General features: G+C 37.4%; 1 long non-coding RNA gene across 1 annotated transcript in view; it reads left to right on the plus strand.

Annotated features, from left to right (window-relative positions):
- The first annotated feature begins 324 nt into the window (after nt 1-324).
- LOC122466393 overlaps nt 325-14810 on the plus strand; it is a 35311-nt gene continuing 20825 nt past the window's right edge. The window contains exons 1-3 of the long non-coding RNA XR_006291832.1: nt 325-1016; nt 1673-1752; nt 9752-10043. This is a non-coding gene — a long non-coding RNA (uncharacterized LOC122466393). The remainder of the gene's footprint in view (nt 1017-1672; nt 1753-9751; nt 10044-14810) is intronic.

The following is a 14810-nucleotide window of genomic DNA, read 5'->3' on the forward strand; positions in this document are numbered from 1 at the left end:
AGAGTGCGCAGCACCTCGCTCCACCTGGCCCATATACTGCTGATGTTATAGGAAATCAGGCATGTGTAATTTAGATCCATTCAAACCTTTCTATTCAATAGTCTGACAAAATGCCATAATCCCCTTTATATTGCAAGGTGGTGACCAAACTCTCATTGACTTTGATGGGAGCAGGATCAAGCCCAGTATGTTATATAAAGCCTGAATTTTCCTTCTCTTTTTTTCTACCTATGGTATTTGCAACAAGAGCAAAGCTGATAATTTAATAGAGTTCTCTGCACACTGGCTATAATGCTAGAATTAACTGAGTAAGTACAGATACTGTACTTTGCCAGAAGAGCCTGGCAGATCCAACAGATTTTTACTTTGTAAAACAGATTTTGCTGTATTTGTACTTTTTTTTCATCTCCCCCTGAGGAGTATTAACTCAAAGCAATCACAAGACACCATCCTTGCCTGCTGCTTCCTGGGCTGCTACTTGTATCTTCTTCATTCCTTCCTGCTTCTCTAGCCATTTGAATCATCTTTTTAATCTGCCTTCTGCTCCTAAAATGATAACCCTGTCATTTGGGAAAGGCTAAATATGTAAAAGCATTTTCATTTCTGTACTATTCACTTTCATTTACTCTCTTCTTTCTGTTCAAGTCAAGCAGTGCAGAGTGCTGTATAAATAGCAACGCCTGTACTACATCCAGTTTTGAAGTATTTTTAAAATAAAGTATTGAAAAAAGAAGAGACAAACTGCAAGGAAAATGCCAAGCTGCTCCTGAGCCTGATGACGATGTACGTATTTTGTCTTGGTTACCTGAGCAATCTCCAGAAGCTTGAATGGATTACAATAGTATTCTAACAAGGCTGCAGGCATCATCAACAGCTCTCATCTACAGAAGAAGATAAGAGATGGAAGAATGTAATTATTTCCATGTAAGCTAAATTCCAGTAGCTGACTGCCATGAGAGGGAAAGCCCTGAAAACTTTGCTGTCTGAAATGTTTTAATCTCATATAAGACAAATAGGTATGTTTTAGAGGCTTCTGTTTTAGTGTGTGAATTTGAGTGGAAAAATGTGTCTGATACGGACGCAGCCTGTGTATTATTTGAATGCTTAAATATGCAGCAGTACTTTACATGTTGTCATCTTCTGTTGGTCAGGTTATAAATCCACCCCCTATAGGTTGTAAAATTTATTTTGCTATATTATTGTCTTCCATATTCAAGAATATTAAAAGAAACTCCTAATTAATAAAGGTATTAAAGACCTGTGTGCTTTTGTATATTGTAATGAATAGTTGTACTTGAAGTAGTGTTAGGTAGTGAAGAACCTGTGCCTAAATCTTTTTTCATCATATTTCTGCTTGTAGATTGGCCCTTCCTAGCTGTTTACCACACGGTTTGTTACTCTGATTAAAACAATGTTAATACATTTGATAGAATTAATAACCTATGTAGATGTGGCTTTCTGTTAAACTTCTCTTCAGTTGCTTTTGATTGAATAGCTCTTCTGAGTAAACTGTTTTCTAAACTGAACTTTGTCACTTTAAATTTGACAGAAGTTCTGCGTCTTGTATTATGTTTCAGCTTGCAGAAATATTGTAGTAAGCAAAGGGTTTCCTAGCCCTTTATTGGGAATGTAACCAAGAAAGCTAATTCTTTTTTCTTCTTCCCCTTGAAAGGTCAGCTCTTCTCTTTAAATATTGTCACTGAAGCTCTTCTAAAGGTGGGACGTATAGTTTCTTGGCTTTCAACAGAAAAGGTATGTTATGTTTAAAATATATATCTTTTTGACTGTAAATCAATTGCTTGGCAAGTTTTCTCTTAATTAACATGGTTTCACTTTCATCTGAGAATATTTGCTAGCTTTAAAAGCAATTATTTTTATTAATGGGGAATGTCTAAAGATGGATTTCTTTTTGCAGGAGTGTCTACTAAACAAGGCAGTATTGGGTTGCATTATTAATATTCATACTTTTTAGAATGCAGAAATTATGCTTGTTTGCAGAAAGCAATTAATTTAAACTGTGTTTTCCAATTTGCCTATGATAATTAAAACCAAGCATGCTGGCAGAGAACAATTATACATAAAAATCTATGAATAATTAGATGTATAATTGACAGAAGACAGGATTATTATCACTTTCTCCCCTGTATAATAATTTAACATAAGAGCATGAGAAATAGCTCTCATTAAAATCTCAACTGCAGATTAATCCATGAAAGGGATTGAGATATTAAAACAGAAAGGATTTAAGATGTGCATACACTGTGGTTAAATAATTAAAGATAGAGAGACACTAAAGGACTCAGATTGAAAAGAAGGAGGCAAAAGAGAATATTCAGAAAATAGGTGTGTATTTTTTTCTTCTTTCTTGTCCTTTTAAAGGAGAAAGGAAAACGTTAAGTGTCATGGGAGTGATTTTTGTTTGTTTGTTGACTCTGAGTGGGCCACTGTGAATCCCTGCTCATTATTCATTTGTAAATCTTTGCAAATATTCATCAGTGGACTGATAAACAGCATGGTCTCAGAAGAGACAAACAAAGGACTCAAGTCAATTTTCACAACAACTCAAGTGTATTTGATATAAAGTTTAGTGATGGAGAATTTGTTCTGATGTCTTTCAGCAGAGGAATGCTCATAAGGGTGCCTTCACTCTTGGCAGAAAACAATTCTGCAGGCATTAACTAATTGCTTGATGAGGCTTGCTTTTATGAAGCAAAAGAAATAGACTAGAGCTGTGGAGGGTTTGGGGGTTTTTTTGGTCTTGAAAAGGGAATTCTGGAAAGGAATAGTACTTTTAATAGCAATGATGAGAACAGATACTTTAAAAAATTATCTTATACCAAATCTCTCAAAGTGCACTTTTTTTCTAGTAACATTTTCCTGCAATGCACTTACCCCTTTATTCAAAGTGTTTAATAATCTTTAGGGAGTACCTTGGCTAACATGAGGTATTCAGCCCCGCAAAGAATTTATAAAGCAGTAACCAAAAGTACTAGTATTGAGGTCCCAGTTTATCAATGAAAATTCCACTTGAGTGAATAATATGAATATATAATTTTCTTTTACTTATCCCAATACTTGGGGGATACCCCAGTGAAGGAAATTTCCCCTTTTTTTTCAAAAGACTGCTATTGCTTATAAATAAATATGAAAAAGAAACACTTTTTGCTTGTCTTTTATGCTTATGTTATTAAGCAGTAATATCATTTAATACACACGAGAGAGCGTAACTAAACTTTAATAGGACTAATTTAGCTGATGCCTGTCTAATCCTCCTTTAACATACTGTAATGTTTTTTGCTCAATAGGTATATTGCCAATTCAGAAATAATGTGCACTCAGCAGCAGTAACTGTTGCTCTGCTTAGCTTACTTGAGAGCTTTTCTTTGCCTACTGTGAATATGCTTCTGTAGAAAAGGATTTCAGGCAGAGGAGTACCCTTGAGATTCAGTGAATTCATGCATTGCATGTCCTGTCTTATTACACAGCTGTACAGAAGTTTTTTTTTTCTGATGAGCTTCAGCTATAAACAGAGAATGCGCAAATACATCATTGCATTTCTTAGGCCATTCAAAGAATGGTATCTTAAACTCCTATTGTGTTTTAACATAAAAATTGGACCATTTTATGTAAGCAACATGAAATGCATTACTCGCTCTTTCTTCATTTGGTGTAACATGCCAACCACTTTGGTATGAAAAAGAATATAACTAATAACAAAAGAGGGCCAAATCTAGAAGTCAAATGGAGTTTTGCTGCTGACTTCAATGAAAGCAGTGTCAGACTCCTCCTTTTGATTCAGAAGTTTGATTCGGCGCTGCTGACCTAGAAAGATAAAATTCGTCTTTCTCTTGTTATAATAAATTGCATTGTAGCACAATATGTCACTTTTAAATCTGCTGGAATTGAAATTGAGGTGTTAGCAGTATTCCACTGATGTGGTTTGGAAGTGTTTTTGAAACAAGGATTTTCTTTTCAAAAAAGAAAACATTTATTCTATGTATTTACTGCATGCAATGTGCCTGTAACACTAGTTAGATATTCTGATATCTATGTGCTGGGATACAGTTACTGTATAATACGCTAAATTGTGCTCTCTGTCGCACCAGTGCAAATCTGGAGTAACTTCATTAAAGCAATGGGAAAATTGCGGTTTTATACTGGTTTAAGTGAGAGTAGAATGTGGCCCAAGAAGCCTGGTTCTGCTTCCAGTTACTCCAGTGTAAATCCAGAATGAGTTCACCAAAGTCAATGGAATTACACCAGTGTAAAGTCAATGTAAGTAAGATTAGAATCAGACCCATTACAACTATATTTTAGATTAAAGTGACAAAGGTAAAAGTAAATCCATCAATTTACAGTCATGAGCTGGAGACCTTTTTTTTTAAGTCTTTTATTATACAAGTTACTTTTCAAGTTCCAGTGCAATAGCATTTACTTAAAGGAAACAAGAGCATGGATCTAAAAGTAGACACGGAAGCTACAACCAATTCATGATGCTTTGCATTCTACCAGCCTGATTCTCCTCTGACTTGCACCAGTTTTTCCCTGATGTAACTACATTAATCTTGTTGTGCACTGGCATAAGTGAGAGAAGAATCTCACCTGTTACCATATGGAATGCAGATACAGATAAAAAGAATACAATAATAATGTGCTCATTTATTTGTAATAGTACTTGCTTTGTAAAAATCTTTTTTGTTAAATTTAAAGGTATAATGTAATATTTTATTGAACATATATTCCAAAGAAAGTCAGTTATTCTTTAGATTGTTGTGAAAACAGTGTATTACCCAGGTAAATATGATTATGCATGTCTATTTTTTCAATATATTCTGAAGATTTAAAAAAAAAACTTAACTGTACTTTTTCACATGGTTAGAGATTGTCCTGTTAATTGCTGATTGCGATGTGGAGATGAAATCCCTGAAACTCAAATATCTTAAACAGTATTTAAACTAAAAAGGCAAAAAATCAACTTGGTTGGTTTTACTGCAATAGACAGAATATTAATAGAGAAATGGGATCATTGAAAGGTCAGAGTTAGAAACATTTCCAGACAACTTCTTCTGATGTATGGATTACTTATTTCACATACTCTTCATTAAAATTCAGCATGTATTGTAAATTGCACATATTATTTAATACCTAATGATTTCCATGCACACAACACATCTTTTCAAATATTCTACAAATGAGATTGTTTTTAAACAGGAAATTCAGGGAGTGAAAAATGACAACTATTTTGGCAAGACTGTAATTTACAAGTGGCCATGGAATGGTCTCTTTAATGTATTTAAATATGATAATAGTTAGAATGAAGTTTGATCTTTTGGTATTCTAGGAACTGCTGGTAGGGTCAAGCAAGAATGTGGCAGGGAAGTGGATGAAATTGGAGGAGTGGCTAGGGGTTACTATGCTCAGCTTTCTCCTGCCACTTGAATCATATTATGCATGAATGCCACTGGCATGCTGTTTGGAGGAAATCTGGAGTGAAATTGTACCTCTCTGTGGATGGGGACCCAGTAATGATAACGGTTAGAACAAAAGTTAGGGAGTAGTAATGATGATATTGAAAGGATAGAAAGTGCGGGGAAAGATAAACTAGAAGAAAGTGGAACAGGAAGTGAAGCATATACTTTACCAGAGCTTCTCAGTGCATAATAATACATAGCATTATATCCAGTGACATTCAAGACCTATGCAGCACCTTTTTGAGGGCTGAAATGGAACTTAGATGGTTGTGCTGGCCCCTTGCATGGGGTTAAATTTTATCTGTAGTGCTTTGCATTTTCTAAATATTATACAGACATTAACACCTCTTGTCTTTTCTCACTGAGGTTTTTTCTAATAATTTGAAGTCTCCTGATTCTTGTGTGCCCAGTTGGAATCACCAGTTGTTGCCTTGTTTACTTTTATAGTTGTTTCATTGTATTGCTTTGTTCTTCTGCTGCCCTTCCTTGGCACTTTTGATGAAATTTGCCTCTGTGCAGAGAGGTAGCATACATTCCATTTGAATCCAGCTTCCTATTAAAAGAATGGATTTCACGATGTAGAAATAAAATACAATGTAAGATCTACTGAAATACCAGCAGCATATTGCCATTCTTCCCAAAGGGCTCGCTGCCTGCAATAAAAACAGATAAATACACAGTGTAACTGGGTAACAAATATGTGATGAAATGATAATAGAAAAATCACGACTGATAACTAATAGCTATTGCCAAGAATTATTATATACTCTGTATATATTGAGTTACTTTCATGCAAGCTCAATGATTTATGTGCACAGAATAGTCAGAGAGACCTCCCCAGCTGTGTCTGTTCCCTGGGTTGAAATCTTTAAAATTTCCCAGACCCCTGGGCACATGTTTTCTCCTCCTCCTTATACATTTCTATATTTTTTTAACCTGACAATGTACTATTTGCCCAATCTGTAGTTTTGAGACTTTAGCATGAGGTTTTCTATGGAACTTTATAAATCATTATACAAGCTCACAATAAAGATCAGTTTCCTTTTTTCTCTCACGCTCTGCCATCACTTCTCCATTGTCTCCTCTCCTCCTTCTGTATAAACTTTCGGTTTCTTTCAGAAAAGCAAGTGGCATGCTAAGCAGGATCAGCACGATAGCATCCCTGTCTTGCAATGGGTCTAGTGGTTTTCCCTGGTTCTCATGCTCTTCCATTCTGTGGATCATTTTGTAGGAGAGGTATTATCTCATGAAACTTCCTTTCACCTCTCAATGCATACACATGCACCCCTATATGCACATGCTACCAACCCTACTTCCTTTCCCACTACACTTCCTGTATGTTCTTATGAACTTTTGGATTACCAGAAAGAGAACCTTGGGCAGTACATGGAAAACCCCTGCCCTATAGCACTGTAGCACTTTCATTGATGTGAGTATATATATCCAGGGGGTAAAGGCCAGGGAGCAATTTAAGAATATATAGAAGTTTCAGAAAAAGTTAATGAATTATTTGCATCAGTCACCACCACAGAATATCTATGCTGTCAGACTTACTCTTATCTGGTAATAAAGATGAGGTACTATCAGAAATTGAGATGCCAAAAGAAGAGGTGCCGTGACAAATGAATAACGTGGAATTGATTATATAAATCAGTGGCCCTTAGGTGGAACACTGTGTTCAGTTCTGATTATCCCCATTTCAAAAGCTGAAGCAGAGGGTGTTCAGGGAGAAGCAGAGAGAATGCTAGGAGGCATGGAAAAACTCCCAAAGTAATACATCAAGGCCCAGCATAACGGAGGATCCACCTCCCCCAGTCCACTAGCACAAACCTCACTGTTATTCATAGTGTGGCCTTGTACCCTCCTCCACCAAATAGTCAGCGCTTTATGCAGCACAAAACAGGATATATGTGGTAGCTTTTCAAAAGGGAGTTTTATGTGTCCATTTATGTGGCTGCATGTTCACACAGTACTTAAGACCCTGCTCTTCCTAATGGTGGCACTTGAACTGAAATAGTTGATCTAGTTTATATCTTTGATAACCATCACATGTAACACATCTGGTTTAGGATTTGATGGGGCTTATAATGCCTGTAAGAGTGGGCTGAGTCATGAGGCCATTTCACTTTTTCTCAGTCCTTACTCAGACAGTGGAAGTTTACCTAAGTGAGGCATGAGTAAGGACCTCAGACTTTATCCAATGTGACTGTTCAACACATTTGTTTGTAGCCATTTTTTAAATCATTGCATGGTTCTTCATTGGTCTATGTGGCCCTAATCTAAAGGTCATTGAAGTCAATGGAAAGACTCTCATGATTTCAATGGGCTCTAATCAGGCTCTGCCTAGTTGCCTCTGATTATTTGTATAGTATTTGTCACCCTAGTATTGCTGTGCCTTCTATCTCATACTCTTCAGTCTCATGCCAAATTTTGGCCTTCCTTATTAAGGACCCAATCCTGCAGCCACATTGAAAACAATGGTAATTCGTCCAAAGGAGCAGCTGCCGGAATGACCTCTAAATGGCAACTTTCTATAGCTCATCATTGAATTATCCAGTATTGCTGACTTAATGCGCAAAAATTATTGGGAAAGCATTTGTGCTGTTTTAAAAACTACAAGTGAGTTAGCTCATGAAATTTTGATCAAATTAACCAGAAGATCGAATAAACTAGTGATGGAATTAAGTTGTATAGCTCTGAAATGCATATTATTGGAAATACATCCAGAGAACTGCAAACTCTATCTTAATTTACAAGCTCTTCTGGTCAGAGACTGTGTCTGTCTCTGTGTTTGGAAAGAGTGGTGTAAATGTACCATACAGTAGCTGTGATTGGACATTACAATACTGTCCAATGAATGTGATTGCAAGAGGATGGCTTCAGCAGTCACTGCTTGGTGGATGGTCATTAGTATAGTGTATTTCAAACCTGCATGCAACTATAATTACAAAAGTTGCTCATTGCATTAACTACATGTTTTGCAACATGCATATGGAGCCAGAGGATTAATTCAGCTTCGCTTTTCAGTGGAGTGCTGTAATTTAGCTACTCCTTTGTCCCTTGCACCCCAGTTCATCCATTTCTGCCGGTGCATGGATCGGTTTTCCTTTGCCACGCCAGCCCTCCTGACCTAGAGTGCCCCAGTCCACTGCAGCCCCTCTTGGGATTGCAGAGCCAGAGGAATTCCCTTTTACAGCAGCAGCAGCAGCATTGTCAGCATGAAGCAGGGCTATTCAGCTGAGTCCTGTCAGTGCAGCATGAGAGGGAGGAGGGCAACCCACATCCCCTCCCCTCTGCATTAATGTGGACTTTTTGCTTTCCAGTGCAAAAATTTGCCAAGGTTTCCTGCAGGGAAACTGAACATACAATTGCGGAGAGGTGGAGGTAGGAGGGAGACAGAAACCATGCCCTCTGGATCTTCCTCTTCTCAGTGCTGCTACTGCTGAGGCTGTGGTGAAGGTGTCAGTGTGACTCCCAAGAGTTAGTTGCTCAGCAACTAGAATCAATTAATATGCTTTGCAGAAGGTACAGGGGAAGCCCAAGCTGCTGCCAAGGAGAAGGTGGGAGGCTCAGGATGGTTCAGGATCCCACTCAACTCCCCCCCACCCCACCCATCTTCCCTTAGCCATTGTCCTTTATCCGTTCTCCTTTCCCTACTAGGGTGACCAGATGTCCTGATTTTATAGGGACAGTCCCGATTTTGGGGGCTTTTTCTTATATAGGCAGCTATTACTCCCCACCCCTGTCCCGATTTTTTACACTTGCTATCTGGTCACCCTACTCCCTATAGTGATTTAGTGTATGCATATCCATGGAACTTCAGACACGATATCTCTTAAACTCTCCTCTTCTTTAGGGGCTTCGCTTTTATACTTAATGTATTCTTTTATTTACTTACTTATTTTTGCCAAGGGTTCTCCAAAGCTAATGTAGAATTTCTAACGCCCACAATAGTTGGGAAAGAAAACGGATGGCTGATGTCTTGGTAAGATGGTTTCAAAGATTCCTTAAGATTACAAAGGTTGTTTGGTAGTGCAGCAATAATGAATATGCACCATGTGGGAATTAGGAAAGTTTGATTTTGATTGGTTTGGTTTATTATATAGTAACCCGCTCTCCCTACATGATTAGATCAAATAGATCATATTGTTTACTGTGAACATATGTAGAGAGAGGGAGAATACATTATTTTTTCTTCGCATAGTAATTTCAGGGCCTCAGTAAGGTGTTTTCTTTCTTTCCCTCCCCCTTCCCCTTTCTTTCTTTGATTTTCTTTGGAGTCGCTCTGACACCATGTATCTGGGAATGAAGAACTTCTGAGAGCTGATTGGAAATGGCATTGCTGCACTGAAACTTAACTGGAGGAAATACATCTCCCGAAGAAGAAAATATAATGCACTTTAAGGATCTGACTTCTGGTGAAAAATTCAAGCCTAGAGAAAACTTGTCCGCTTTATTAAGAAGAATGGGTTGGACAATCTTCTTCAATTCCAAAAGATATCTGTATGCCATGCTGAGCTTAATCTCTGCAGCATGCTCTCTGCTTCTCTTCTCCTCCTGATGCACTGCATGGTAAGGCCTTTTCCTTCCTTACCAATAACATTCTTGGTATGCTGAGAGTTAAAAACAAAAGGGGAAAAAAAAACAATCAAAAGAATGTTTTATAACCTGGTTGTTTTCAGGACTAGGGATCCTGATCACTACTGCAGTTCTCACTGATATTTTCTTTCTTACATCCAAGTGTGTGTGTGTTGTCAATTGTGCATTGAGATGGGTTTCAAGAAATGTGTTTGTTTGTAAAAATTTGCAGACTAAAGTTGCCGTTTAAGAGTCTTTCTTGACATTTTTCCAGAGGTGTAGGGGTGTTTGTGTAGGGTGAAATAGGCCATATCTTTCCAGTACTTGAGCTGTTTGACCATACAGTACTGACAGCTAGAAGACAAAAACAGAAGGTTAAAAGAAAAAAAACCCCAACAACCATATGACCAGTTTCTAACAAGTATTAGTTAAGTAAGTAAAAGCTATAGCAGGGTTTTGAAACAAATGCCATTTTTTAAATGCAAGATTGTAGAGATGATAGATTCTCCTCATTTTGTTCCCTGTGGGCAAAGAAATGTAAAGTGCACAATTGTGCATACACAGATGCTGGGATTAACATATGGGGTGTGTGGAAATGCTGTGCTTTTACACATTTCAGAAGGTTAGAAATAAGCTGTTTGACTCATCCTATAAAATTACTGTTGAAAAATTAATTAATAGAAAAGCTCTATGTGCAAATTGTTTCATAGGAAATTATTTTTGTCATGTGTTAATGAGATTGTCCAAGGTGATTGCAAATGGGAACATTGCTTCTTATGAGGCTGTTATGAGACTTTGTTCATCTACAATTGTAAAGTGCTTTGAGATCCTTAGGTGGAAGGTGTTAGAGGACTGTATGGTGGTGCTAGTAATCAGGTATTTGACTTGCTAATAATGCTACAGTCAGGAAATCTCCAAACAGAGCAGAAATCACAATCCCTGGGAAGGGAAGTACAGTTCAGTTCTTCACAAAACACAATTCCCTTGGATCTTCGTTCTGAAAATCAGGACAAGATTAAGAGGTGAAAGTACTCAGGGGCATGTTATTTCCCTGAAGGATGTTGTGTGAGTAGGGAACATGCTCAGTCCTTCTCCACACTGGTTGGCCGCTGAGGTTTGGGAAAGACGGAGTGGCCACATCTTGAGAAGTGAACTGTAAAAAGGATCTCATGCTGCTCTCATTTAAATCAATGGCAAAAAAAACAAGTAGGATCGGACCATTAGTGGATGTGCTTGGCAGATTTCATGTGATTCAACTATATAAACTGCAATGGAGGATGATGGTTTCCTAGCAACAGCTCTAAAAGTCAGAAAGGCTCCAAAGAGCCAGGCCAGGTCAGATTGGACCCTAGGCCAAGTGATGCCAGGATAGTTATGAACAAGGCTGAAGACTTAAAAATCTGACAGATTTGCCAAGTCTCACCAGTACAGAGGAAGTTCTCCCTTCTTCATTTGGGATCAAATTTTAAGGCAGATCTTAACACACCTCACTCTTTTATGATGAAGAATTTTACAAGGTGTGTTTCAGAGAGACCCTGCAACTATCACTCATTCAAATATTCACAACTGGAGGTAGCCCAGATCATCAGAGCACATTCCTGAAGTCTGACAGTACTCAAGAGAACTTACACTGATTGCAGAATCAAGGCTTGGGCCCCAAATATACACATACAATTAAGTGGATAGGGGTCATAACTAAGAAATCATTTAAAACATGATTGTTTAAAACATAATCATTTTACATGCTTACAGCAATATGTACTGCTAGTATAATTATTATAAAACAAACAATTATTACTTGGTTCTAACTAGGACAGAGTGGGACATTTCCAGAATACAAAGAGTACAATAAAAAGTTGGTATTCAGTTATGCTGTAAACATTTGGGGGCAAAATCAAATGTTAGACTATATGCGGAAATCAACCTTTAAAATGTATTATATACCAAATGTCAACACTTTAGCAGGACTATTTTTTTTATTCCTAAAATAACGATAATACATATAATTAACAAGGCTAGGTTTGATCATATTGTATTTGTAGTTGTAAGGACATGCACTACTTTGACTCAGAAGCTTTTGTACATAATACCAAAATCTTTGTTGTCATTTTTTCTGAAGTTCTGATATCAGTTTGTGTTTGTTACTGAGATTTAGAACACACTGTCTACCGTGCCATTTCATCCATTTACTGTAAGGTAATTGCACAGGGGCTGTATTTAGCTTACCATCTCACTATGTATTCTAAAGTTGATGAAATCTAGAATCTTAAACAATATGGGTCTGATTCTGCAAAGACAACTTCAGTTAACTATGCATGTAACAGATTCCATGGGCTACTCATTGGACGTAAGCTTGCAGAACTGGACCCTGCATTAATGAGATGATCCCATATGTTAGAACTAGGGTGACCAGATGCCCTGATTTTATAGGGACAGTCCCAATTTTTGGGTCTTTTTCTTATATAGGCTCCTATTATCCCCTGCCCCCGTCCCGATTTTTCACACTTGCTGTCTGGTCACCCTAGTTGGAACTATTTTGTGTACTTACTGCGTCTGTTATATTCAAGAGGTCTATTCTTAATAATACAACAAATATACGACTTCTATGTATGGAATGCCTTTCCCAGACCAGGTCACCCCCACAGTCCTCAATCAAGTCCCTTCACAAAGCTGACAAAAAATAATGAGGCTATGACTTACTTTTGTATGACCAGGAAAAAAGATGCATGCAAAGTTATCCCAACCTCTGGATTAGAAAACTGTAATTTTCATCCCACCATAAATTATGATATTTTGACATGTGTTTGTCCCAAATCAGAACAAAGAGTTCTTTGCAGAGAAGGACTATCTTTAGTTTTTTGCACTGTGCACCACCGAGTACCTCATCTGCATTAAAGAAATATTAACGATACTGAGTAGCAGTCAATATCTATTTTAGGTCTGTGGGAGACAGACATTATTGTTACCATTAATTATTTTTATTATAGTAGTGCCTAGAGTCTCCAATCAAGTGTAGGATCCCATCATGCTAGGAGCTCTACAAACACACAGTAAGAAACAGTCCCTACAGCAAAGAATTTACAGTCTTAAATAGACAAGACAGACAAAGGGTGAGAGAAAGGAAGTATCACCACAAGACCATCCCTTCTTTCATTAATTTTCCTCTCAACGATTTGCATTCAGACTTTTAGATTAATAATTGCAGTGTTTTTTTTTTAGGTAGCAGATATGAAAGGGATTTGCTGATATATACTTTTAGTCTTGGAATAAATATCTCCCAGTTATTTTAGATCTCTCCTAAAGCATTCCTTTTAAATATAAACACTAGTTCTGTAATTGATTTACTATATATGGGAGTTAGGTCCTAGATTCAGTGGAGAATTTGCAAATAGAAAAATCCTATGTGGGCTTTACAAGCATGGGGGGGGGGGCGGCAGGGACTATGGGGGGTGAGAGAGAGGAGAAACATCCAGTTGTGAAATTAAAAGACTGCCCATTTATTATCAGGAATTTGTACAGGATATTATTAATACAGTATTTGTGCACAAAATGGTGGCACAGATAATATGGCAAATAAGAGATAAAAACGTAATAACCCCAGTGATACTCCTCTATCCAAGGTAATCTTTCAGATTTTTTTTCCTTTATCAAAAGGAAAAAAATAAATGGTGAGACTAAAAACAACGTGATGGCAAAAATACATCAGAGACTGAAGAAGAACCACTTTGTTGTCTTAATACCATGCAATAAAAATATTTTATGTGGTGGGAAAAGTTCTCTGTAAATATGTCAGAGCTTTGGAAATAATTCCACAGCCATATATCCCTTGAAGCATAAAGGCATGTGCCTACCGGAGTGAATGGGGATACAGCTCCATGTGTGACTCAGCTACAGAAGATGGAGAATGTTATTCTTATCCACATTAACTAGACATGAATGAATTAGGAGAGGGCAAGTTAATTAAAACTAACTTTCTAGCTGGAAATCACACGCATTGAATGTATGTGAGTATTTTGTTCCTGAGAAGTGTTAAGTAGAGGTATGGAAACATGCACTGACAGGACAATCACACTCTTTTGCCATTCCTAATTAGTTTACTGTGGAAGAGAATATAAAGGAATGTCTGAATCCAGAATGCTCCTTTTAAGAGTCTGATTATATAGCAGAGCAGAGATATATGATCCAAAATATTATTCTCTGTGTTTAATGCATGGAGCTCAGGGCTGAAAATAAGGATACTGGTATTCTGGTCTCACCTTGAATAGTGCCATGCCATGTCACTTTGGGCCAGTCACTTAATATTGCCTCAGTTTCCCCATCTGTAAAATGGAGATAATATTACTTACCATAATTATCCTAACAGGAGTTATGAAAGACCTATCCGGTTAAATTTTGTCAAATATTCAGAAGTCCTTGGATATAAGGTTCTGTAAAAGTACTAAGTATTAACATTCAGCCCAGTTGATGGAAATAGGACCAAACTTGAGCAGTTGAGGTACAAGGTGGATGTTAAGTGGGATAAGAAAAAGAAATCTGAAGAACAACCAGACAATCGAGACAAATAATAAGATCTTATTTAAGAAGATCAGAAGTTAGGAGGCCTGTAGAAAAGTTGGTGGACCACTAGGTTTTAAAGATAATAAAAGGTTGCAGAGAAGTTAAATAATTAATCTTTACCACAGAGCAGGATGGAGAAATACCTGTCCCAGGATTACTCCTTAAAGACAAAGCACATAGATAAGTCGGATATGAGAGGGGGCC

The sequence above is a fragment of the Chelonia mydas genome, chromosome 6 (genome assembly GCF_015237465.2).
Source record: "Chelonia mydas isolate rCheMyd1 chromosome 6, rCheMyd1.pri.v2, whole genome shotgun sequence".
Classification (NCBI taxonomy): domain Eukaryota; kingdom Metazoa; phylum Chordata; order Testudines; family Cheloniidae; genus Chelonia; species Chelonia mydas.